The following is a 24,806-nucleotide window of genomic DNA, read 5'->3' on the forward strand; positions in this document are numbered from 1 at the left end:
TGGTTTCAAGTGTAATTAGAGCAGTACATGCAGCAAGCCCATCAGTACATTGCTTGCAGCAAATACACTGTTTCCCTGTTTCACCTAAAAGGTAGAAAGTTATGTAGGGCAATTAGCTCAAATGGTAGAGCGCTCGCTTTGCATGCGAGAGGCAGCGGGATCGATGCCCGCATTCTCCAGTTAATTATTTATACTTTATACATTTTCAATAATGTTGTGCTTAACGCTGGCAATAAATTGGAGGGAAACAAACTATATAGACCTTATGCTTTCCCACAGATTTTTCATGTGCTTTTCAAGTGTTTTCTTGGTTTCAGCAAGCCCATCAGTACATTACATGCAGCAAATACACTGTTTCCCTGTTTCACCTAAAACAAGGGACACTATCAAGGGGAATTAGCTCAGATGGTAGAGTGCTCGCTTAGCATGCGACAGTTAGCAGGATCGAGGCCTGCATTATCCAGTTACTTTATTTATACTTTATAAATTTTCAATAATTTTGTGCTTAACGCTGGCAATAAATTGGAGGGAAACAAACTATATAGACCTTATGCTTTTCCACAGATTTTTCATGTGCTTTTCAAGTGTTTTCTTGGTTTCAGCAAGCCCATCAGTACGTTACATGCAGCAAATACACTGTTTCCCTGTTTCACCGAAAAAAAGGGACACTATCAAGGGGAATTAGCTCAACTGGTAGAGTGCTCGCTTAGCATATGAGAGGTAGCAGGATCGATGCCTGCATTCTCCAGTTACTTTATTTATAATTTTTCAATAATTTTGTGCTTAACGCTGGCAATAAATTGGAGGGAAACAAACTATATAGACCTTATGCTTTTCCACAGATTTTTCATGTGCTTTTCAAGTGTTTTCTTGGTTTCATGTGTAATTAGAGCAGTACATGCAGCAAGCCCATCAGTACATTACTTGCAGCAAATACACTGTTTCCCTGTTTCACCTAAAAGGTAGAAAGTTATGTAGGGGAATTAGCTCAAATAGTAGAGCGCTAGCATCATGATGACATCACAATGGGTTCATGATGACATCATCATGATGACATCACAATGGGTTCATGATGACATCATCACAATGGGTTCATGATGACATCATCATGATGACATCATAATGGGTTCATGATGATATCATCATGACAACATCATAATGGGTTCATGATGACATCATCATAATGGGTTAATGATGACATCATCATGATGTCATCGTAATGGGTTAATGAAGACATCATCATGATGTCATCGTAATGGGTTCATGATGACATCATCATGACGTCATCATAATAGGTTCATGATGACACCGTCATGATGACATCATAATGGGTGCATGATGACATAATAATGGGTTCATGATGACATCATCATGACGACATCATAATTAGTTCATGATGACATCATCATGACGACATCATAATGGGTTCGTGGTGACATCATCACAATGGGTTCATAATGACATCATCATAATGGGTTCATAATGACATCATCATGACAACATCATAATGGGTTCATGATGACATTATCATGACGACATCATAAAGGGTTCATGATGACATCATCATGACGACATCATAATGGGTTCATGATGACATCATCATGACATCATAATGGGTTCATGATGACATCATCATGGCAACATCATAATGGGTTCATCATGACATCATCATGACAACATCATAATGGGTTTATGATGACATCATCATGATGACATCACAATGTGTTCATGATGACATCATCATAATGGGTTCATGATGACATCATCATGACGACATCATAAAGGGTTCATGATGACATAATCATAATGGGTTCATGATGACATCATGACGACATCATAATGGGTTCATGATGACATCATCATGACGACATCATAATGGGTTCATGATGACATTATCATGACGACATCATAAAGGGTTCATGATGACATAATCATAATGGGTTCATGATGACATCATGACGACATCATAATGGGTTCATGATGACATCATCATGACGACATCATAATGGGTTCATGATCACATCATCATGACGACATCATAATGGGTTCATGATGACATCATCATGGTAACATCATAATGGGTTCATGATGACGACATCATAATGGGTTCATGATGACGACATCATAATGGGTTCATGATGACGACATCATAATGGGTTCATGATGACGACATCATAATGGGTTTATGATGACATCATCATGATGACATCACAATGTGTTCATGATGACATCATCATAGTGGGTTTATGATGACATCATCATGACGACATCATAATGGGTTCATGATGACATCATCATGATGACATCATCACAATGGTCATCATGATGACCTTATGCTTTCCCAAAGATTTTTCATGTGCTTTTTCAGTGTTTTCTTGGTTTCAAGTGTAATTAGAGCAGTACATGCAGCAAGCCCATCAGTACATTTCTTGCAGCAAATACACTGTTTCCCTGTTTCACCTAAAAGGTAGAAAGTTATGTAGGGGAATTAGCTCAAATGGTAGAGCGCTCGCTTTGCATGCGAGAGGCAGTGGGATCAATACCTGCATTCTCCAGTTAATTATTTATACTTTATACATTTTCAATAATGTTGTGCTTAACGCTGGCAATAAATTGGAGGGAAACCAACTATATAGACCTTATGCTTTCCCACAGATTTTTCATGTGCTTTTCAAGTGTTTTCTTGGTTTCAGCAAGCCCATCAGTACATTACATGCAGCAAATACACTGTTTCCCTGTTTCACCTAAAACAAAGGACACTATCAAGGGGAATTAGCTCAAATGGTAGAGTGCTCGCTTAACATGCGACAGTTAGCAGGATCGATGCCTGCATTATCCAGTTACTTTATTTATACTTTATAAATTTTCAATAATTTTGTGCTTAACGCTGGCAATAAATTAGAGGGAAACAAACTATATAGACCTTATGCTTTTCCACAGATTTTTCATGTGCTTGTCAAGTGTTTTCTTGGTTTCATGTGTAATTAGAGCAGTACATGCAGCAAGCCCATCAGTACATTACTTGCAGCAAAAACAGTTTCCCTGTTTCACCTAAAAAGAAGAAAGGTATGTAGGGGAATTAGCTCAAATGGTAGAGCGCTCGCTTTGCATGCGAGAGGCAGCGGGATCAATGCCCGCATTCTCCAGTTAATTATTTATACTTTATACATTTTCAATAATGTTGTGCTTAACGCTGGCAATAAATTGGAGGGAAACAAACTATATAGACCTTATGCTTTCCCACAGATTTTTCATGTGCTTTTCAAGTGTTTTCTTGGTTTCAGCAAGCCCATCAGTACATTACATGCAGCAAATACACTGTTTCCCTGTTTCACCTAAAACAAGGGACACTACAAGGGGAATTAGCTCAGATGGTAGAGGGCTCGCTTAGCATGCGAAAGGTAGCAGGATCAATGCCTGCATTATCCAGTTACTTTATTTATACTTTATAAATTTTCAATAATTTTGTGCTTAACGCTGGCAATAAATTAGAGGGAAACAAACTATATAGACCTTATGCTTTTCCGCAGATTTTTCATGTGCTTGTCAAGTGTTTTCTTGGTTTCATGTGTAATTAGAGCAGTACATGCAGCAAGCCCATCAGTACATTACTTGCAGCAAAAACAGTTTCCCTGTTTCACCTAAAAAGAAGAAAGGTATGTAGGGGAATTAGCTCAAATGGTAGAGCGCTCGCTTTGCATGCGAGAGGCAGCGGGATCAATGCCCGCATTCTCCAGTTAATTATTTATACTTTATACATTTTCAATAATGTTGTGCTTAACGCTGGCAATAAATTGGAGGGAAACAAACTATATAGACCTTATGCTTTCCCACAGATTTTTCATGTGCTTTTCAAGTGTTTTCTTGGTTTCAGCAAGCCCATCAGTACATTACATGCAGCAAATACACTGTTTCCCTGTTTCACCTAAAACAAGGGACACTACAAGGGGAATTAGCTCAGATGGTAGAGGGCTCGCTTAGCATGCGAGAGGTAGCAGGATCAATGCCTGCATTATCCAGTTACTTTATTTATACTTTATAAATTTTCAATAATTTTGTGCTTAACGCTGGCAATAAATTGGAGGGAAACAAACTATATAGACCTTATGCTTTTCCACAGATTTTTCATGTGCTTTTCAAGTGTTTTCTTGGTTTCAGCAAGCCCATCAGTACATTACATGCAGCAAATACACTGTTTCCCTGTTTCACCGAAAACAAGGGATACTATCAAGGGGAATTAGCTCAAATGGTAGAGTGCTCGCTTAGCATGCGAGAGGTAGCAGGATCGATGCCTGCATTCTCCAGCTGCTTTATTTATACTTTATAAATTTTCAATAATTTTGTGCTTAACGCTGGCAATAAATTGCAGGGAAACAAACTATATAGACCTTATGATTTTCCACGGATTTTTCATGTGCTTTTCAAGTGTTTTCTTGGTTTCATGTGTAATTAGAGCAGTACATGCAGCAAGCCCATCAGTACATTACTTGCAGCAAATACAGTTTCCCTGTTTCACCTAAAAAGAAGAAAGGTGATACTATCAAGGGGAATTAGCTCAAATGGTAGAGTGCTCGCTTAGCATGCGAGAGGTAGCAGGATCAATGCCTGCATTCTCCAGTTACTTTATTTATACTTTATAATTTTTCAATAATTTTGTGCTTAACGCTGGCAATAAATTGGAGGGAAACAAACTATATAGACCTTATGATTTTCCACAGATTTTTCATGTGCTTTTCAAGTGTTTTCTTGGTTTCAGCAAGCCCATCAGTACGTTACATGCAGCAAATACACTGTTTCCCTGTTTCACCGAAAACAAGGGACACTATCAAGGGGAATTAGCTCAAATGGTAGAGTGCTCGCTTAGCATACGAGAGGTAGCAGGATCGATGCCTGCATTCTCCAGTTTCTTTATTTATAATTTTTCAATAATTTTGTGCTTAACGCTGGCAATAAATTGGAGGGAAACAAACTATATAGACCTTATGCTTTTCCACAGATTTTTCATGTGCTTTTCAAGTGTTTTCTTGGTTTCAGCAAGCCCATCAGTACATTACATGCAGCAAATACACTGTTTCCCTGTTTCACCGAAAACAAGGGACACTATCAAGGGGAATTAGCTCAAATGGTAGAGTGCTCGCTTAGCATGCGAGAGGTAGCAGGATCGATGCCTGCATTCTCCAGTTACTTTATTTATACTTTATAAATTTTCAATAATTTTGTGCTTAACGCTGGCAATAAATTGCAGGGAAACAAACTATATAGACCTTATGATTTTCCACGGATTTTTCATGTGCTTTTCAAGTGTTTTCTTGGTTTCATGTGTAATTAGAGCAGTACATGCAGCAAGCCCATCAGTACATTACTTGCAGCAAATACAGTTTCCCTGTTTCACCTAAAAAGAAGAAAGGTGATACTATCAAGGGGAATTAGCTCAAATGGTAGAGTGCTCGCTTAGCATGCGAGAGGTAGCAGGATCAATGCCTGCATTCTCCAGTTACTTTATTTATACTTTATAAATTTTCAATAATTTTGTGCTTAACGCTGGCAATAAATTGCAGGGAAACATACTATATAGACCTTATGATTTTCCACAGATTTTTCATATGCTTTTCAAGTGTTTTCTTGGTTTCATGTGTAATTAGAGCAGTACATGCAGCAAGCCCATCAGTACATTACTTGCAGCAAATACACTGTTTCCCTGTTTCACCTAAAAGGTAGAAAGTTATGTAGGGGAATTAGCTCAAATAGTAGAGCGCTAGCATCATGATGACATCACAATGGGTTCATGATGACATCATCATGACGACATCATAATGGGTTCATGATGACATCATCATGATGACATCATCACAATGGTCATCATGATGACCTTAGGCTTTCCCACAGATTTTTCATGTGCTTTTTCAGTGTTTTCTTGGTTTCAAGTGTAATTAGAGCAGTACATGCAGCAAGCCCATCAGTACATTGCTTGCAGCAAATACACTGTTTCCCTGTTTCACCTAAAAGGTAGAAAGTTATGTAGGGCAATTAGCTCAAATGGTAGAGCGCTCGCTTTGCATGCGAGAGGCAGCGGGATCGATGCCCGCATTCTCCAGTTAATACTTTATACATTTTCAATAATGTTGTGCTTAACGCTGGCAATAAATTGGAGGGAAACAAACTATATAGACCTTATGCTTTCCCACAGATTTTTCATGTGCTTTTCAAGTGTTTTCTTGGTTTCAGCAAGCCCATCAGTACATTACATGCAGCAAATACACTGTTTCCCTGTTTCACCTAAAACAAGGGACACTATTAAGGGGAATTAGCTCAGATGGTAGAGTGCTCGCTTAGCATGCGGACAGTTAGCAGGATCGAGGCCTGCATTATCCAGTTACTTTATTTATACTTTATAAATTTTCAATAATTTTGTGCTTAACGCTGGCAATAAATTGGAGGGAAACAAACTATATAGACCTTATGCTTTTCCACAGATTTTTCATGTGCTTTTCAAGTGTTTTCTTGGTTTCAGCAAGCCCATCAGTACGTTACATGCAGCAAATACACTGTTTCCCCTGTTTCACCGAAAACAAGGGACACTATCAAGGGGAATTAGCTCAACTGGTAGAGTGCTCGCTTAGCATATGAGAGGTAGCAGGATCGATGCCTGCATTCTCCAGTTACTTTATTTATAATTTTTCAATAATTTTGTGCTTAACGCTGGCAATAAATTGGAGGGAAACAAACTATATAGACCTTATGCTTTTCCACAGATTTTTCATGTGCTTTTCAAGTGTTTTCTTGGTTTCATGTGTAATTAGAGCAGTACATGCAGCAAGCCCATCAGTACATTACTTGCAGCAAATACACTGTTTCCCTGTTTCACCTAAAAGGTAGAAAGTTATGTAGGGGAATTAGCTCAAATAGTAGAGCGCTAGCATCATGATGACATCACAATGGGTTCATGATGACATCATCATGATGACATCACAATGGGTTCATGATGACATCATCACAATGGGTTCATGATGACATCATCATGATGACATCATAATGGGTTCATGATGATATCATCATGACAACATCATAATGGGTTCATGATGACATCATCATAATGGGTTAATGATGACATCATCATGATGTCATCGTAATGGGTTAATGAAGACATCATCATGATGTCATCGTAATGGGTTCATGATGACATCATCATGACGTCATCATAATGGGTTCATGATGACACCGTCATGATGACATCATAATGGGTGCATGATGACATAATAATGGGTTCATGATGACATCATCATGACGACATCATAATTAGTTCATGATGACATCATCATGACGACATCATAATGGGTTCGTGGTGACATCATCACAATGGGTTCATAATGACATCATCATAATGGGTTCATAATGACATCATCATGACAACATCATAATGGGTTCATGATGACATTATCATGACGACATCATAAAGGGTTCATGATGACATCATCATGACGACATCATAATGGGTTCATGATGACATCATCATGATGACATCATAATGGGTTCATGATGACATCATCATGGCAACATCATAATGGGTTCATGATGACATCATCATGACAACATCATAATGGGTTTATGATGACATCATCATGATGACATCACAATGTGTTCATGATGACATCATCATAATGGGTTCATGGTGCCATCATCACGACGACTTCATAATGGGTTCATGATGACATCATCATGAAACCATCATAATAGGTTCATGATGACATCATCATAATGGGTTCATGATGACATCATGATGACATCATAATGGGTTCATGATGACATCATCATGACAACATCATAATGGGTTCATGATGACATCATCATGACAACATCATAATGGGTTCATGATGACATTATCATGACGACATCATAAAGGGTTCATGATGACATAATCATAATGGGTTCATGATGACATCATGACGACATCATAATGGGTTCATGATGACATCATCATGACGACATCATAATGGGTTCATGATGACATCATCATGACGACATCATAATGGGTTCATGATGACATCATCATGGTAACATCATAATGGTTTCATGATGACGACATCATAATGGGTTCATGATGACGACATCATAATGGGTTCATGATGACGACATCATAATGGGTTTATGATGACATCATCATGATGACATCACAATGTGTTCATGATGACATCATCATAGTGGGTTTATGATGACATCATCATGGCGACATCATAATGGGTTCATGATGACATCATCATGATGACATCATCACAATGGTCATCATAATGACCTTATGCTTTCCCACAGATTTTTCATGTGCTTTTCAAGTGTTTTCTTGGTTTCATGTGTAATTAGAGCAGTACATGCAGCAAGCCCATCAGTACATTTCTTGCAGCAAATACACTGTTTCCCAGTTTCAACTAAAAGGTAGAAAGTTATGTAGGGGAATTAGCTCAAATGGTAGAGCGCTCGCTTTGCATGCGAGTGGCAGCGGGATCAATGCCCGCATTCTCCAGTTAATTATTTATACTTTATACATTTTCAATAATGTTGTGCTTAACGCTGGCAATAAATTGGAGGGAAACAAACTTTATAGACCTTATGCTTTCCCACAGATTTTTCATGTGCTTTTCAAGTGTTTTCTTGGTTTCAGCAAGCCCATCAGTACATTACATGCAGCAAATACACTGTTTCCCTGTTTCACCTAAAACAAGGGACACCACTATCAAGGGGAATTAGCTCGGATGGTTGAGTGCTCGCTTAGCATGCGAGAGGTAGCAGGATCGATGCCTGCATTCTCCAGTTACATTATTTATACTTTATACATTTTCAATAATTTTGTGCTTAACGCTGGCAATAAATTGGAGGGAAACCAACTATATAGACCTTATGATTTTCCACAGATTTTTCATGTGCTTTCCAAGTGTTTTCTTGGTTTCATGTGTAATTAGAGCAGTACATGCAGCAAGCACATCAGTACATTACTTGCAGCAAATACACTGTTTCCCTGTTTCTCCTAAAACAAGGGACACTATCGAGGGGAATTAGCTCAAATGGTAGAGCGCTCGCTTAGCATGCGAGCGGTAGCAGGATCGATGCCTGCATTCTCCAGTTACTTTATTTATACTTTATAAATTTTCAATAATTTTGTGCTTAACGCTGGCAATAAATTGGAGGGAAACAAACTATATAGACCTTATGCTTTTCCACAGATTTTTCATGTGCTTTTCAAGTGTTTTCTTGGTTTCATGTGTAATTAGAGCAGTACATGCAGCAAGCCCATCAGTACATTACTTGCAGCAAATACACTGTTTCCCTGTTTCACCTAAAAGGTAGAAAGTTATGTAGGGGAATTAGCTCAAATAGTAGAGCGCTAGCATCATGATGACATCACAATGGGTTCATGATGACATCATCATGATGACATCACAATGGGTTCATGATGAGATCATCACAATGGGTTCATGATGACATCATCATGACGACATCATAATGGGTTCATGATGATATCATCATGACAACATCATAATGGGTTCATGATGACATCATCATAATGGGTTCATGATGACATCATCATGATGTCATCGTAATGGGTTAATGAAGACATCATCATGATGTCATCGTAATGGGTTCATGATGACATCATCATGACGTCATCATAATGGGTTCATGATGACATCGTCATGATGACATCATAATGGGTGCATGATGACATAATAATGGGTTCATGATGACATCATCATGACGACATCATAATTAGTTCATGATGACATCATCATGACGACATCATAATGGGTTCGTGGTGACATCATCACAATGGGTTCATAATGACATCATCATAATGGGTTCATAATGACATCATCATGACAACATCATAATGGGTTCATGATGACATTATCATGACGACATCATAAAGGGTTCATGATGACATCATCATGACGACATCATAATGGGTTAATGATGACATCATCATGATGACATCATAATGGGTTCATGATGACATCATCATGGCAACATCATAATGGGTTCATGATGACATCATCATGACAACATCATAATGGGTTTATGATGACATCATCATGATGACATCACAATGTGTTCATGATGACATCATCATAATGGGTTCATGGTGACATCATCACGACGACATCATAATGGGTTCATGATGACATCATCATGAAACCATCATAATAGGTTCATGATGACATCATCATAATGGGTTCATGATGACATCATGATGACATCATAATGGGTTCATGATGACATCATCATGACAACATCATAATGGGTTCATGATGACATCATCATGACAACATCATAATGGGTTCATGATGACATTATCATGACGACATCATAAAGGGTTCATGATGACATAATCATAATGGGTTCATGATGACATCATGACGACATCATAATGGGTTCATGATGACATCATCATGACGACATCATAATGGGTTCATGATGACATCATCATGACGACATCATAATGCGTTCATGATGACATCATCATGGCGACATCATAATGGGTTCATGATGACATCATCATGATGACATCATCACAATGGTCATCATGATGACCTTATGCTTTCCCACAGATTTTTCATGTGCTTTTCAAGTGTTTTCTTGGTTTCATGTGTAATTAGAGCAGTACATGCAGCAAGCCCATCAGTACATTTCTTGCAGCAAATACACTGTTTCCCAGTTTCAACTAAAAAGTAGAAAGTTATGTAGGGGAATTAGCTCAAATTGTAGAGCGCTCGCTTTGCATGCGAGAGGCAGCGGGATCAATGCCCGCATTCTCCAGTTAATTATTTATACTTTATACATTTTCAATAATGTTGTGCTTAACGCTGGCAATAAATTGGAGGGAAACAAACTATATAGACCTTATGCTTTCCCACAGATTTTTCATGTGCTTTTCAAGTGTTTTCTTGGTTTCAGCAAGCCCATCAGTACATTACATGCAGCAAATACACTGTTTCCCTGTTTCACCTAAAACAAGGGACACTATCAAGGGGAATTAGCTCAGATGGTAGAGTGCTCGCTTAGCATGCGAGAGGTAGCGGGATCGATGCCTGCATTCTCCAGTTACTTTATTTATACTTTATAAATTTTCAATAATTTTGTGCTTAACGCTGGCAATAAATTGGAGGGAAACAAACTATATAGACCTTATGCTTTTCCACAGATTTTTCATGTGCTTTTCAAGTGTTTTCTTGGTTTCAGCAAGCCCATCAGTACATTACATGCAGCAAATACACTGTTTCCCTGTTTCACCTAAAACAAGGGACACTATCAAGGGGAATTAGCTCAGATGGTAGAGTGCTCGCTTAGCATGCGAGAGGTAGCGGGATCGATGCCTGCATTCTCCAGTTACTTTATTTATACTTTATAAATTTTCAATAATTTTGTGCTTAACGCTGGCAATAAATTGGAGGGAAACAAACTATATAGACCTTATGCTTTTCCACAGATTTTTAATGTGCTTTTCAAGTGTTTTCTTGGTTTCATGTGTAATTAGAGCAGTACATGCAGCAAACCCATCAATACATTACTTGCAGCAAATACACTGTTTCCCTGTTTCACCTAAAAGGTAGAAAGTTATGTAGGGGAATTAGCTCAAATAGTAGAGCGCTAGCATCATGATGACATCACAATGGGTTCATGATGACATCATCATGACGACATCATAATGGGTTCATGATGACATCATCATGGTAACATCATAATGGTTTCATGATGACGACATCATAATGGGTTCATGATGACGACATCATAATGGGTTCATGATGACGACATCATAATGGGTTTATGATGACATCATCATGATGACATCACAATGTGTTCATGATGACATCATCATAGTGGGTTTATGATGACATCATCATGACGACATCATAATGGGTTCGTGATGACATCATCATGATGACATCATAACAATGGTCATCATGATGACCTTATGCTTTCCCACAGATTTTTCATGTGCTTTTCCAGTGTTTTCTTGGTTTCATGTGTAATTAGAGCAGTACATGCAGCAAGCCCATCAGTACATTTCTTGCAGCAAATACACTGTTTCCCTGTTTCACCTAAAAGGTAGAAAACTATGTAGGGGAATTAGCTCAAATGGTAGAGCGCTCGCTTTGCATGCGAGAGGCAGCGGGATCAATGCCCCCATTCTCCAGTTAATTATTTATACTTTATACATTTTCAATAATGTTGTGCTTAACGCTGGCAATAAATTGGAGGGAAACAAACTATATAGACCTTATGCTTTCCCACAGATTTTTCATGTGCTTTTCAAGTGTTTTCTTGGTCATCATCATGATGTCATCGTAATGTGTTCATGATGACATCGTCATGATGACATCATAATGGGTGCATGATGACATAATAATGGGTTCATGATGACATCAGCATGATGACATCATAATTAGTTCATGATGACATCATCATGACGACATCATAATGGGTTCGTGGTGACATCATCACAATTTGTTCATAATGACATCATCATAAAGGGTTCATAATGACATCATCATGACGACATCATAATGGGTTCATGATGACATCATCATAATGGGTTCATAATGACATCATGATGACATCATAATGGGTTCATGATGACATCATCATGACAACATCATAATGGGTTCATGATGACATCATCATGACAACATCATAATGGGTTCATGATGACATTATCATGACGACATCATAAAGGGTTCATGATGACATAATCATAATGGGTTCATGATGACATCATGACGACATCATAATGGGTTCATGATGACATCATCATGACGACATCATAATGGGTTCATGATGACATCATCATGACGACATCATAATGGGTTCATGATGACATCATCATGGTAACATCATAATGGTTTCATGATGACGACATCATAATGGGTTCATGATGACGACATCATAATGGGTTCATGATGACGACATCATAATGGGTTTATGATGACATCATCATGATGACATCACAATGTGTTCATGATGACATCATCATAGTGGGTTTATGATGACATCATCATGGCGACATCATAATGGGTTCATGATGACATCATCATGATGACATCATCACAATGGTCATCATGATGACCTTATGCTTTCCCACAGATTTTTCATGTGCTTTTCAAGTGTTTTCTTGGTTTCATGTGTAATTAGAGCAGTACATGCAGCAAGCCCATCAGTACATTTCTTGCAGCAAATACACTGTTTCCCAGTTTCAACAAAAAGGTAGAAAGTTATGTAGGGGAATTAGCTCAAATGGTAGAGCCCTCCCTTTGCATGCGAGAAGCAGCGGGATCAATGCCTGCATTCTCCAGTTAATTATTTATACTTTATACATTTTCAATAATGTTGTGCTTAACGCTGGCAATAAATTGGAGGGAAACAAACTATATAGACCTTATGCTTTCCCACAGATTTTTCATGTGTTTTTCAAGTGTTTTCTTGGTTTCAGCAAGCCCATCAGTACATTACATGCAGCAAATACACTGTTTCCCTGTTTCACCTAAAACAAGGGACACCATCAAGGGGAATTAGCTCAGATGGTAGAGTGCTCGCTTAGCATGCGAGAGGTAGCGGGATCGATGCCTGCATTCTCCAGCTACTTTATTTATACTTTATAAATTTTCAATAATTTTGTGCTTAACGCTGGCAATAAATTGGAGGGAAACAAACTATATAGACCTTATGCTTTTCCACAGATTTTTCATGTGCTTTTCAAGTGTTTTCTTGGTTTCATGTGTAATTAGAGCAGTACATGCAGCAAGCCCATCAGTGCATTACTTGCAGCAAATACACTGTTTCCCTGTTTCTCCTAAAACAAGGGTCACTATCAAGGGGAATTAGCTCAAATGGTAGAGTGCTTGCTTAGCATGCGAGAGGTAGCAGGATCAATGCGTGCATTCTCCAGTTACTTTATTTATACTTTATAAATTTTCAATAATTTTGTGCTTAACGCTGGCAATAAATTGGAGGGAAACAAACTATATAGACCTTATGCTTTTCCACAGATTTTTCATGTGCTTTTCAAGTGTTTTCTTAGTTTCAGCAAGCCCATCAGTACATTACATGCAGCAAATACACTGTTTCCCTGTTTCACCGAAACCAAGGTACACTATCAAGGGGAATTAGCTCAAATGGTAGAGTGCTCGCTTAGCATGCGAGAGGTAGCAGGATCGATGCCTGCATTCTCCAGTTACTTTATTTATACTTTATAAATTTTCAATAATTTTGTGCTTAACGCTGGCAATAAATTGGAGGGAAACAAACTATATAGACGTTATGATTTTCCACAGATTTTTCATGTGCTTTTCAATTGTTTTCTTGGTTTCATGTGTAATTAGAGCAGTACATGCAGCAAGCACATCAGTACATTACTTGCAGCAAATACACTGTTTCCTTGCTTCTCCTAAAACAAGGGACACTATCAGGGGGAATTAGCTCAAATGGTAGAGTGCTCGCTTAGCATGCGAGAGGTAGCAGGATCGATGCCTGCATTCTCCAGTTACTTTATTTATACTTTATAAATTTTCAATAATTTTGTGCTTAACGCTGGTAATAAATTGGAGGGAAACAAACTATATAGACCTTATGCTTTTCCACAGATTTTTCATGTGCTTTTCAAGTGTTTTCTTGGTTTCATGTGTAATTAGAGCAGTACATGCAGCAAGCCCATCAGTACATTACTTGCAGCAAATACACTGTTTCCCTGTTTCACCTAAAAGGTAGAAAGTTATGTAGGGGAATTAGCTCAAATAGTAGAGCGCTAGCATCATGATGACATCACAATGGGTTCATGATGACATCATCATGATGACATCACAATGGGTTCATGATGACATCATCACAATGGGTTCATGATGACATCATCATGACGACATCATAATGGGTTCATGATGATATCATCATGACAACATCATAATGGGTTCATGATGACATCATCATAATGGGTTAATGATGACATCATCATGATGTCATCGTAATGGGTTAATGAAGACATCATCATGATGTCATCGTAATGGGTTCATGATGACATCATCATGACGTCATCATAATGGGTTCATGATGACATCGTCATGATGACATCATAATGGGTGCATGATGACATAATAATGGGTTCATGATGACATCATCATGACGACATCATAATTAGTTCATGATGACATCATCATGACGACATCATAATGGGTTCGTGGTGACATCATCACAATGGGTTCATAAGGACATCATCATAATGGGTTCATAATGACATCATCATGACAACATCATAATGGGTTCATGATGACATTATCATGACGACATCATAAAGGGTTCATGATGACATCATCATGACGACATCATAATGGGTTCATGATGACATCATCATGATGACATCATAATGGGTTCATGATGACATCATCATGGCAACATCATAATGGGTTCATGATGACATCATCATGACAACATCATAATGGGTTTATGATGACATCATCATGATGACATCACAATGTGTTCATGATGACATCATCATAATGGGTTCATGGTGACATCATCACGACAACATCATAATGGGTTCATGATGACATCATCATGAAACCATCATAATAGGTTCATGATGACATCATCATAATGGGTTCATGATGACATCATGATGACATCATAATGGGTTCATGATGACATCATCATGACAACATCATAATGGGTTCATGATGACATCATCATGACAACATCATAATGGGTTCATGATGACATTATCATGACGACATCATAAAGGGTTCATGATGACATAATCATAATGGGTTCATGATGACATCATGACGACATCATAATGGGTTCATGATGACATCATCATGACGACATCATAATTGGTTCATGATGACATCATCATGACGACATCATAATGGGTTCATGATGACATCATCATGGTAACATCATAATGGGTTCATGATGATGACATCATAATGGGTTCATGATGACGACATCATAATGGGTTCATGATGACGACATCATAATGGGTTCATGATGACGACATCATAATGGGTTTATGATGACATCATCATGATGACATCACAATGTGTTCATGATGACATCATCATAGTGGGTTTATGATGACATCATCATGACGACATCATAATGGGTTCATGATGACATCATCATGATGACATCATCACAATGGTCATCATGATGACCTTAGGCTTTCCCACAGATTTTTCATGTGCTTTTTCAGTGTTTTCTTGGTTTCAAGTGTAATTAGAGCAGTACATGCAGCAAGCCCATCAGTACATTGCTTGCAGCAAATACACTGTTTCCCTGTTTCACCTAAAAGGTAGAAAGTTATGTAGGGCAATTAGCTCAAATGGTAGAGCGCTCGCTTTGCATGCGAGAGGCATCGGGATCAATGCCCGCATTCTCCAGTTATTTATTTATACTTTATACATTTTCAATAATGTTGTGCTTAACGCTGGCAATAAATTGGAGGGAAACAAACTATATAGACCTTATGCTTTCCCACAGATTTTTCATGTGCTTTTCAAGTGTTTTCTTGGTTTCAGCAAGCCCATCATTACATTACATGCAGCAAATACACTGTTTCCCTGTTTCACCTAAAACAAGGGACACTATCAAGGGGAATTAGCTCAGATGGTAGAGTGCTCGCTTAGCATGCGACAGTTAGCAGGATCGATGCCTGCATTATCCAGTTACTTTATTTATACTTTATAAATTTTCAATAATTTTGTGCTTAACGCTGGCAATAAATTGGAGGGAAACAAACTATATAGACCTTATGCTTTTCCACAGATTTTTCATGTGCTTTTCAAGTGTTTTCTTGGTTTCAGCAAGCCCATCAGTACGTTACATGCAGCAAATACACTGTTTCCCTGTTTCACCGAAAACAAAGGACACTATCAAGGGGAATTAGCTCAACTGGTAGAGTGCTCGCTTAGCATATGAGAGGTAGCAGGATCGATGCCTGCATTCTCCAGTTACTTTATTTATAATTTTTCAATAATTTTGTGCTTAACGCTGGCAATAAATTGGAGGGAAACAAACTATATAGACCTTATGCTTTTCCACAGATTTTTCATGTGCTTTTCAAGTGTTTTCTTGGTTTCATGTGTAATTAGAGCAGTACATGCAGCAAGCCCATCAGTACATTACTTGCAGCAAATACACTGTTTCCCTGTTTCACCTAAAAGGTAGAAAGTTATGTAGGGGAATTAGCTCAAATAGTAGAGCGCTAGCATCATGATGACATCACAATGGGTTCATGATGACATCATCATGATGACATCACAATGGGTTCATGATGACATCATCATGAAACCATCATAATAGGTTCATGATGACATCATCATAATAGGTTCATGATGACATCATGATGACATCATAATGGGTTCATGATGACATCATCATAATGGGTTAATGATGACATCATCATGATGTCATCGTAATGGGTTAATGAAGACATCATCATGATGTCATCGTAATGGGTTCATGATGACATCATCATGACGTCATCATAATGGGTTCATGATGACACCGTCATGATGACATCATAATGGGTGCATGATGACATAATAATGGGTTCATGATGACATCATCATGACGACATCATAATTAGTTCATGATGACATCATCATGACGACATCATAATGGGTTCGTGGTGACATCATCACAATGGGTTCATAATGACATCATCATAATGGGTTCATAATGACATCATCATGACAACATCATAATGGGTTCATGATGACATTATCATGACGACATCATAAAGGGTTCATGATTACATCATCATGACGACATCATAATGGGTTCATGATGACATCATCATGACATCATAATGGGTTCATGATGACATCATCATGGCAACATCATAATGGGTTCATCATGACATCATCATGACAACATCATCATGGGTTTATGATGACATCATCATGATGACATCACAATGTGTTCATGATGACATCATCATAATGGGTTCATGATGACATCATCATGAGGACATTATAAAGGGTTCATGATGACATAATCATAATGGGTTCATGATGACATCATGACAACATCATAATGGGTTCATGATGACATCATCATGACGACATCATAATGGGTTCATGATGACATTATCATGACGACATCATAAAGGGTTCATGATGACATAATCATAATGGGTTCATGATGACATCATGACGACATCATAATGGGTTCATGATGACATCATCATGACGACATCATAATGGGTTCATGATCACATCATCACGACGACATCATAATGGGTTCATGATGACATCATCATGAAACCATCATAATAGGTTCATGATGACATCATCATAATGGGTTCATGATGACATCATGATGACATCATAATGGGTTCATGATGACATCATCATGACAACATCATAATGGGTTCATGATGACATCATCATGACAACATCATAATGGGTTCATGATGACATTATCATGACGACATTATAAAGGGTTCATGATGACATAATCATAATGGGTTCATGATGACATCATGACGACATCATAATGGGTTCATGATGACATCATCATGACGACATCATAATGGGTTCATGATGACATCGTCATGACGACATCATAATGGGTTCATGATGACATCATCATGGTAACATCATAATGGGTTCATGATGACAACATCATAATGGGTTCATGATGACGACATCATAATGGGTTCATGATGACGACATCATAATGGGTTCATGATGACGACATCATAATGGGTTTATGATGACATCATCATGATGACATCACAATGTGTTCATGATGACATCATCATAGTGGGTTTATGATGACATCATCATGACAACATCATAATGGGTTCATGATGACATCATCATGATGACATCATCACAATGGTCATCATGATGACCTTATGCTTTCCCACAGATTTTTCATGTGCTTTTCCAGTGTTTTCTTGGTTTCAAGTGTAATTAGAGCAGTACATGCAGCAAGCCCATCAGTACATTTCTTGCAGCAAATACACTGTTTCCCTGTTTCACCTAAAAGGTAGCAAGTTATGTAGGGGAATTAGCTCAAATGGTAGAGCGCTTGCTTTGCATGCGAGAGGCAGCGGGATCAATGCCCGCATTCTCCAGTTAATTATTTATACTTTATACATTTTCAATAATGTTGTGCTTAACGCTGGCAATAAATTGGAGGGAAACAAACTATATAGACTTTATGCTTTCCCACAGATTTTTCATGTGCTTTTCAAGTGTTTTCTTGGTTTCAGCAAGCCCATCAGTACATTACATGCAGCAAATACACTGTTTCCCTGTTTCACCTAAAACAAGGGACACTACAAGGGGAATTAGCTCAGATGGTAGAGGGCTCGCTTAGCATGCGAGAGGTAGCAGGATCAATGCCTGCATTATCCAGTTACTTTATTTATACTTTATAAATTTTCAATAATTTTGTGCTTAACGCTGGCAATAAATTGGAGGGAAACAAACTATATAGACCTTATGCTTTTCCACAGATTTTTCATGTGCTTTTCAAGTGTTTTCTTGGTTTCAGCAAGCCCATCAGTACATTACATGCAGCAAATACACTGTTTCCCTGTTTCACCGAAAACAAGTGACGCTATCAAGGGGAATTAGCTCAAATGGTAGAGTGCTCGCTTAGCATGTGAGAGGTAGCAGGATCAATGCCTGCATTCTCCAGTTACTTTATTTATACTTTATAATTTTTCAATAATTTTGTGCTTAACGCTGGCAATAAATTGGAGGGAAACAAACTATATAGACCTTATGATTTTCCACAGATTTTTCATGTGCTTTTCAAGTGTTTTCTTGGTTTCATGTGTAATTAGAGCAGTACATGCAGCAAGCCCATCAGTACATTACTTGCAGCAAAAACAGTTTCCCTGTTTCACCTAAAAAGAAGAAAGGTATGTAGGGGAATTAGCTCAAATGGTAGAGCGCTCGCTTTGCATGCGAGAGGCAGCGGGATCAATGCCCGCATTCTCCAGTTAATTATTTATACTTTATACATTTTCAATAATGTTGTGCTTAACGCTGGCAATAAATTGGAGGGAAACAAACTATATAGACCTTATGCTTTCCCACAGATTTTTCATGTGCTTTTCAAGTGTTTTCTTGGTTTCAGCAAGCCCATCAGTACATTACATGCAGCAAATACACTGTTTCCCTGTTTCACCTAAAACAAGGAACACTACAAGGGGAATTAGCTCAGATGGTAGAGGGCTCGCTTAGCATGCGAGAGGTAGCAGGATCAATGCCTGCATTATCCAGTTACTTTATTTATACTTTATAAATTTTCAATAATTTTGTGCTTAACGCTGGCAATAAATTGGAGGGAAACAAACTATATAGACCTTATGCTTTTCCACAGATTTTTCATGTGCTTTTCAAGTGTTTTCTTGGTTTCAGCAAGCCCATCAGTACATTACATGCAGCAAATACACTGTTTCCCTGTTTCACCGAAAACAAGGGACACTATCATGGGGAATTAGCTCAAATGGTAGAGTGCTCGCTTAGCATGCGAGAGGTAGCAGGATCGATGCCTGCATTCTCCAGTTACTTTATTTATACTTTATAAATTTTCAATAATTTTGTGCTTAACGCTGGCAATAAATTGCAGGGAAACAAACTATATAGACCTTATGATTTTCCACGGATTTTTCATGTGCTTTTCAAGTGTTTTCTTGGTTTCATGTGTAATTAGAGCAGTACATGCAGCAAGCCCATCAGTACATTACTTGCAGCAAATACAGTTTCCCTGTTTCACCTAAAAAGAAGAAAGGTGATACTATCAAGGGGAATTAGCTCAAATGGTAGAGTGCTCGCTTAGCATGCGAGAGGTAGCAGGATCAATGCCTGCATTCTCCAGTTACTTTATTTATACTTTATAAATTTTCAATAATTTTGTGCTTAACGCTGGCAATAAATTGCAGGGAAACATACTATATAGACCTTATGATTTTCCACAGATTTTTCATATGCTTTTCAAGTGTTTTCTTGGTTTCATGTGTAATTAGAGCAGTACATGCAGCAAGCCCATCAGTACATTACTTGCAGCAAATACACTGTTTCCCTGTTTCACCTAAAAGGTAGAAAGTTATGTAGGGGAATTAGCTCAAATAGTAGAGCGCTAGCATCATGATGACATCACAATGGGTTCATGATGACATCATCATGACGACATCATAATGGGTTCATGATGACATCATCATGATGACATCATCACAATGGTCATCATGATGACCTTAGGCTTTCCCACAGATTTTTCATGTGCTTTTTCAGTGTTTTCTTGGTTTCAAGTGTAATTAGAGCAGTACATGCAGCAAGCCCATCAGTACATTGCTTGCAGCAAATACACTGTTTCCCTGTTTCACCTAAAAGGTAGAAAGTTATGTAGGGCAATTAGCTCAAATGGTAGAGCGCTCGCTTTGCATGCGAGAGGCTGCGGGATCGATGCCCGCATTCTCCAGTTAATACTTTATACATTTTCAATAATGTTGTGCTTAACGCTGGCAATAAATTGGAGGGAAACAAACTATATAGACCTTATGCTTTCCCACAGATTTTTCATGTGCTTTTCAAGTGTTTTCTTGGTTTCAGCAAGCCCATCAGTACATTAAATGCAGCAAATACACTGTTTCCCTGTTTCACCTAAAACAAGGGACACTATCAAGGGGAATTAGCTCAGATGGTAGAGTGCTCGCTTAGCATGCGTCAGTTAGCAGGATCGAGGCCTGCATTATCCAGTTACTTTATTTATACTTTATAAATTTTCAATAATTTTGTGCTTAACGCTGGCAATAAATTGGAGGGAAACAAACTATATAGACCTTATGCTTTTCCACAGATTTTTCATGTGCTTTTCAAGTGTTTTCTTGGTTTCAGCAAGCCCATCAGTACGTTACATGCAGCAAATACACTGTTTCCCTGTTTCACCGAAAACAAGGGACACTATCAAGGGGAATTAGCTCAACTGGTAGAGTGCTCGCTTAGCATATGAGAGGTAGCAGGATCGATGCCTGCATTCTCCAGTTACTTTATTTATAAATTTTCAATAATTTTGTGCTTAACGCTGGCAATAAATTGGAGGGAAACAAACTATATAGACCTTATGCTTTTCCACAGATTTTTCATGTGCTTTTCAAGTGTTTTCTTGGTTTCATGTGTAATTAGAGCAGTACATGCAGCAAGCCATCAGTGCATTACTTGCAGCAAATACACTGTTTCCCTGTTTAACCTAAAAAGAAGAAAGGTATGTAGGGGAATTAGCTCAAATGGTAGAGTGCTCACTTAGCATCAAGGGGAATTAGCTCAGATGGTAGAGTGCTCGCTTAGCATGCGAGAGGTAGCAGGATCGATGCCTGCATTCTCCAGTTACTTTATTTATACTTTATAAATTTTCAATAATTTTGTGCTTAACGCTGGCAATAAATTGGAGGGAAACAAACTATATAGACCTTATGCTTTTCCACAGATTTTTCATGTGCTTTTCAAGTGTTTTCTTGGTTTCAGCAAGCCCATCAGTACATTACATGCAGCAAATACACTGTTTCCATGATTCACCTAAAACAAGGGACACTATCAAGGGGAATTAGCTCAAATGGTAGAGTGCTCGCTTAGCATGCGAGAGGTAGCAGGATCGATGCCTGCATTCTCCAGTTACATTATTTATACTTTATACATTTTCAATAATTTTGTGCTTAACGCTGGCAATAAATTGGAGGGAAACAAACTATATAGACCTTATGATTTTCCACAGATTTTTCATGTGCTTTCCAAGTGTTTTCTTGGTTTCATGTGTAATTAGAGCAGTACATGCAGCAAGCACATTAGTACATTACTTGCAGCAAATACACTGTTTCCCTGTTTCTCCTAAAACAAGGGACACTATCGAGGGGAATTAGCTCAAATGGTAGAGCGCTCGCTTAGCATGCGAGCGGTAGCAGGATCGATGCCTGCATTCTCCAGTTACTTTATTTATACTTTATAAATTTTCAATAATTTTGTGCTTAACGCTGGCAATAAATTGGAGGGAAACAAACTATATAGACCTTATGCTTTTCCACAGATTTTTCATGTGCTTTTCAAGTGTTTTCTTGGTTTCATGTGTAATTAGAGCAGTACATGCAGCAAGCCCATCAGTACATTACTTGCAGCAAATACACTGTTTCCCTGTTTCACCTAAAAGGTAGAAAGTTATGTAGGGGAATTAGCTCAAATAGTAGAGCGCTAGCATCATGATGACATCACAATGGGTTCATGATGACATCATCATGATGACATCACAATGGGTTCATGATGACATCATCACAATGGGTTCATGATGACATCATCATGACGACATCATAATGGGTTCATGATGATATCATCATGACAACATCATAATGGGTTCATGATGACATCATCATAATGGGTTAATGATGACATCATCATGATGTCATCGTAATGGGTTAATGAAGACATCATCATGATGTCATCGTAATGGGTTCATGATGACATCATCATGACGTCATCATAATGGGTTCATGATGACACCGTCATGATGACATCATAATGGGTGCATGATGACATAATAATGGGTTCATGATGACATCATCATGACGACATCATAATTAGTTCATGATGACATCATCATGACGACATCATAATGGGTTCGTGGTGACATCATCACAATGGGTTCATAATGACATCATCATAATGGGTTCATAATGACATCATCATGACAACATCATAATGGGTTCATGATGACATTATCATGACGACATCATAAAGGGTTCATGATGACATCATCATGACGACATCATAATGGGTTCATGATGACATCATCATGACATCATAATGGGTTCATGATGACATCATCATGGCAACATCATAATGGGTTCATGATGACATCATCATGACAACATCATAATGGGTTTATGATGACATCATCATGATGACATCACAATGTGTTCATGATGACATCATCATAATGGGTTCATGGTGACATCATCACGACGACATCATAATGGGTTCATGATGACATCATCATGAAACCATCATAATAGGTTCATGATGACATCATTATAATGGGTTCATGATGACATCATTATGACATCATAATGGGTTCATGATGACATCATCATGACAACATCATAATGGGTTCATGATGACATCATCATGACAACATCATAATGGGTTCATGATGACATTATCATGACGACATCATAAAGGGTTCATGATGACATAATGATAATGGGTTCATGATGACATCATGACGACATCATAATGGGTTCATGATGACATCATCATGACGACATCATAATGGGTTCATGATGACATCATCATGACGACATCATAATGGGTTCATGATGACATCATCATGGTAACATCATAATGGTTTCATGATGACGACATCATAATGGGTTCATGATGACGACATCATAATGGGTTCATGATGACGACATCATAATGGGTTTATGATGACATCATCATGATGACATCACAATGTGTTCATGATGACATCATCATAGTGGGTTTATGATGACATCATCATGGCGACATCATAATGGGTTCATGATGACATCATCATGATGACATCATCACAATGGTCATCATGATGACCTTATGCTTTCCCACAGATTTTTCATGTGCTTTTCAAGTGTTTTCTTGGTTTCATGTGTAATTAGAGCAGTACATGCAGCAAGCCCATCAGTACATTTCTTGCAGCAAATACACTGTTTCCCAGTTTCAACTAAAATGTAGAAAGTTATGTAGGGGAATTAGCTCAAATGGTAGAGCGCTCGCTTTGCATGCGAGAGG

General features: G+C 38.1%; 5 non-coding genes across 5 annotated transcripts; all 5 read left to right on the forward strand.

The window, feature by feature from the left end:
* The first annotated feature begins 3,073 nt into the window (after positions 1 to 3,073).
* Positions 3,074 to 3,146, forward strand: TRNAA-UGC (transfer RNA alanine (anticodon UGC)). The gene has a single exon. It is a non-coding gene; the product is annotated as a tRNA-Ala (tRNA).
* A 517-nt stretch (positions 3,147 to 3,663) lies between these two features.
* On the forward strand, positions 3,664 to 3,736 carry TRNAA-UGC (transfer RNA alanine (anticodon UGC)). The gene has a single exon. It is a non-coding gene; the product is annotated as a tRNA-Ala (tRNA).
* Positions 3,737 to 8,442: 4,706 nt separating this feature from the next.
* TRNAA-UGC (transfer RNA alanine (anticodon UGC)) lies at positions 8,443 to 8,515 on the forward strand. The gene has a single exon. It is a non-coding gene; the product is annotated as a tRNA-Ala (tRNA).
* An 11,404-nt stretch (positions 8,516 to 19,919) lies between these two features.
* TRNAA-UGC (transfer RNA alanine (anticodon UGC)) lies at positions 19,920 to 19,992 on the forward strand. Its single transcript has one exon. It is a non-coding gene; the product is annotated as a tRNA-Ala (tRNA).
* A 2,313-nt stretch (positions 19,993 to 22,305) lies between these two features.
* On the forward strand, positions 22,306 to 22,378 carry TRNAA-AGC (transfer RNA alanine (anticodon AGC)). The gene has a single exon. It is a non-coding gene; the product is annotated as a tRNA-Ala (tRNA).
* Positions 22,379 to 24,806: the final 2,428 nt, after the last annotated feature.

The sequence above is a fragment of the Sceloporus occidentalis genome, unplaced genomic scaffold, assembly GCF_023333645.1.
Source record: "Sceloporus occidentalis isolate IW3139 unplaced genomic scaffold, rSceOcc1.0.p SCAF_300, whole genome shotgun sequence".
NCBI lineage: Eukaryota > Metazoa > Chordata > Lepidosauria > Squamata > Phrynosomatidae > Sceloporus > Sceloporus occidentalis.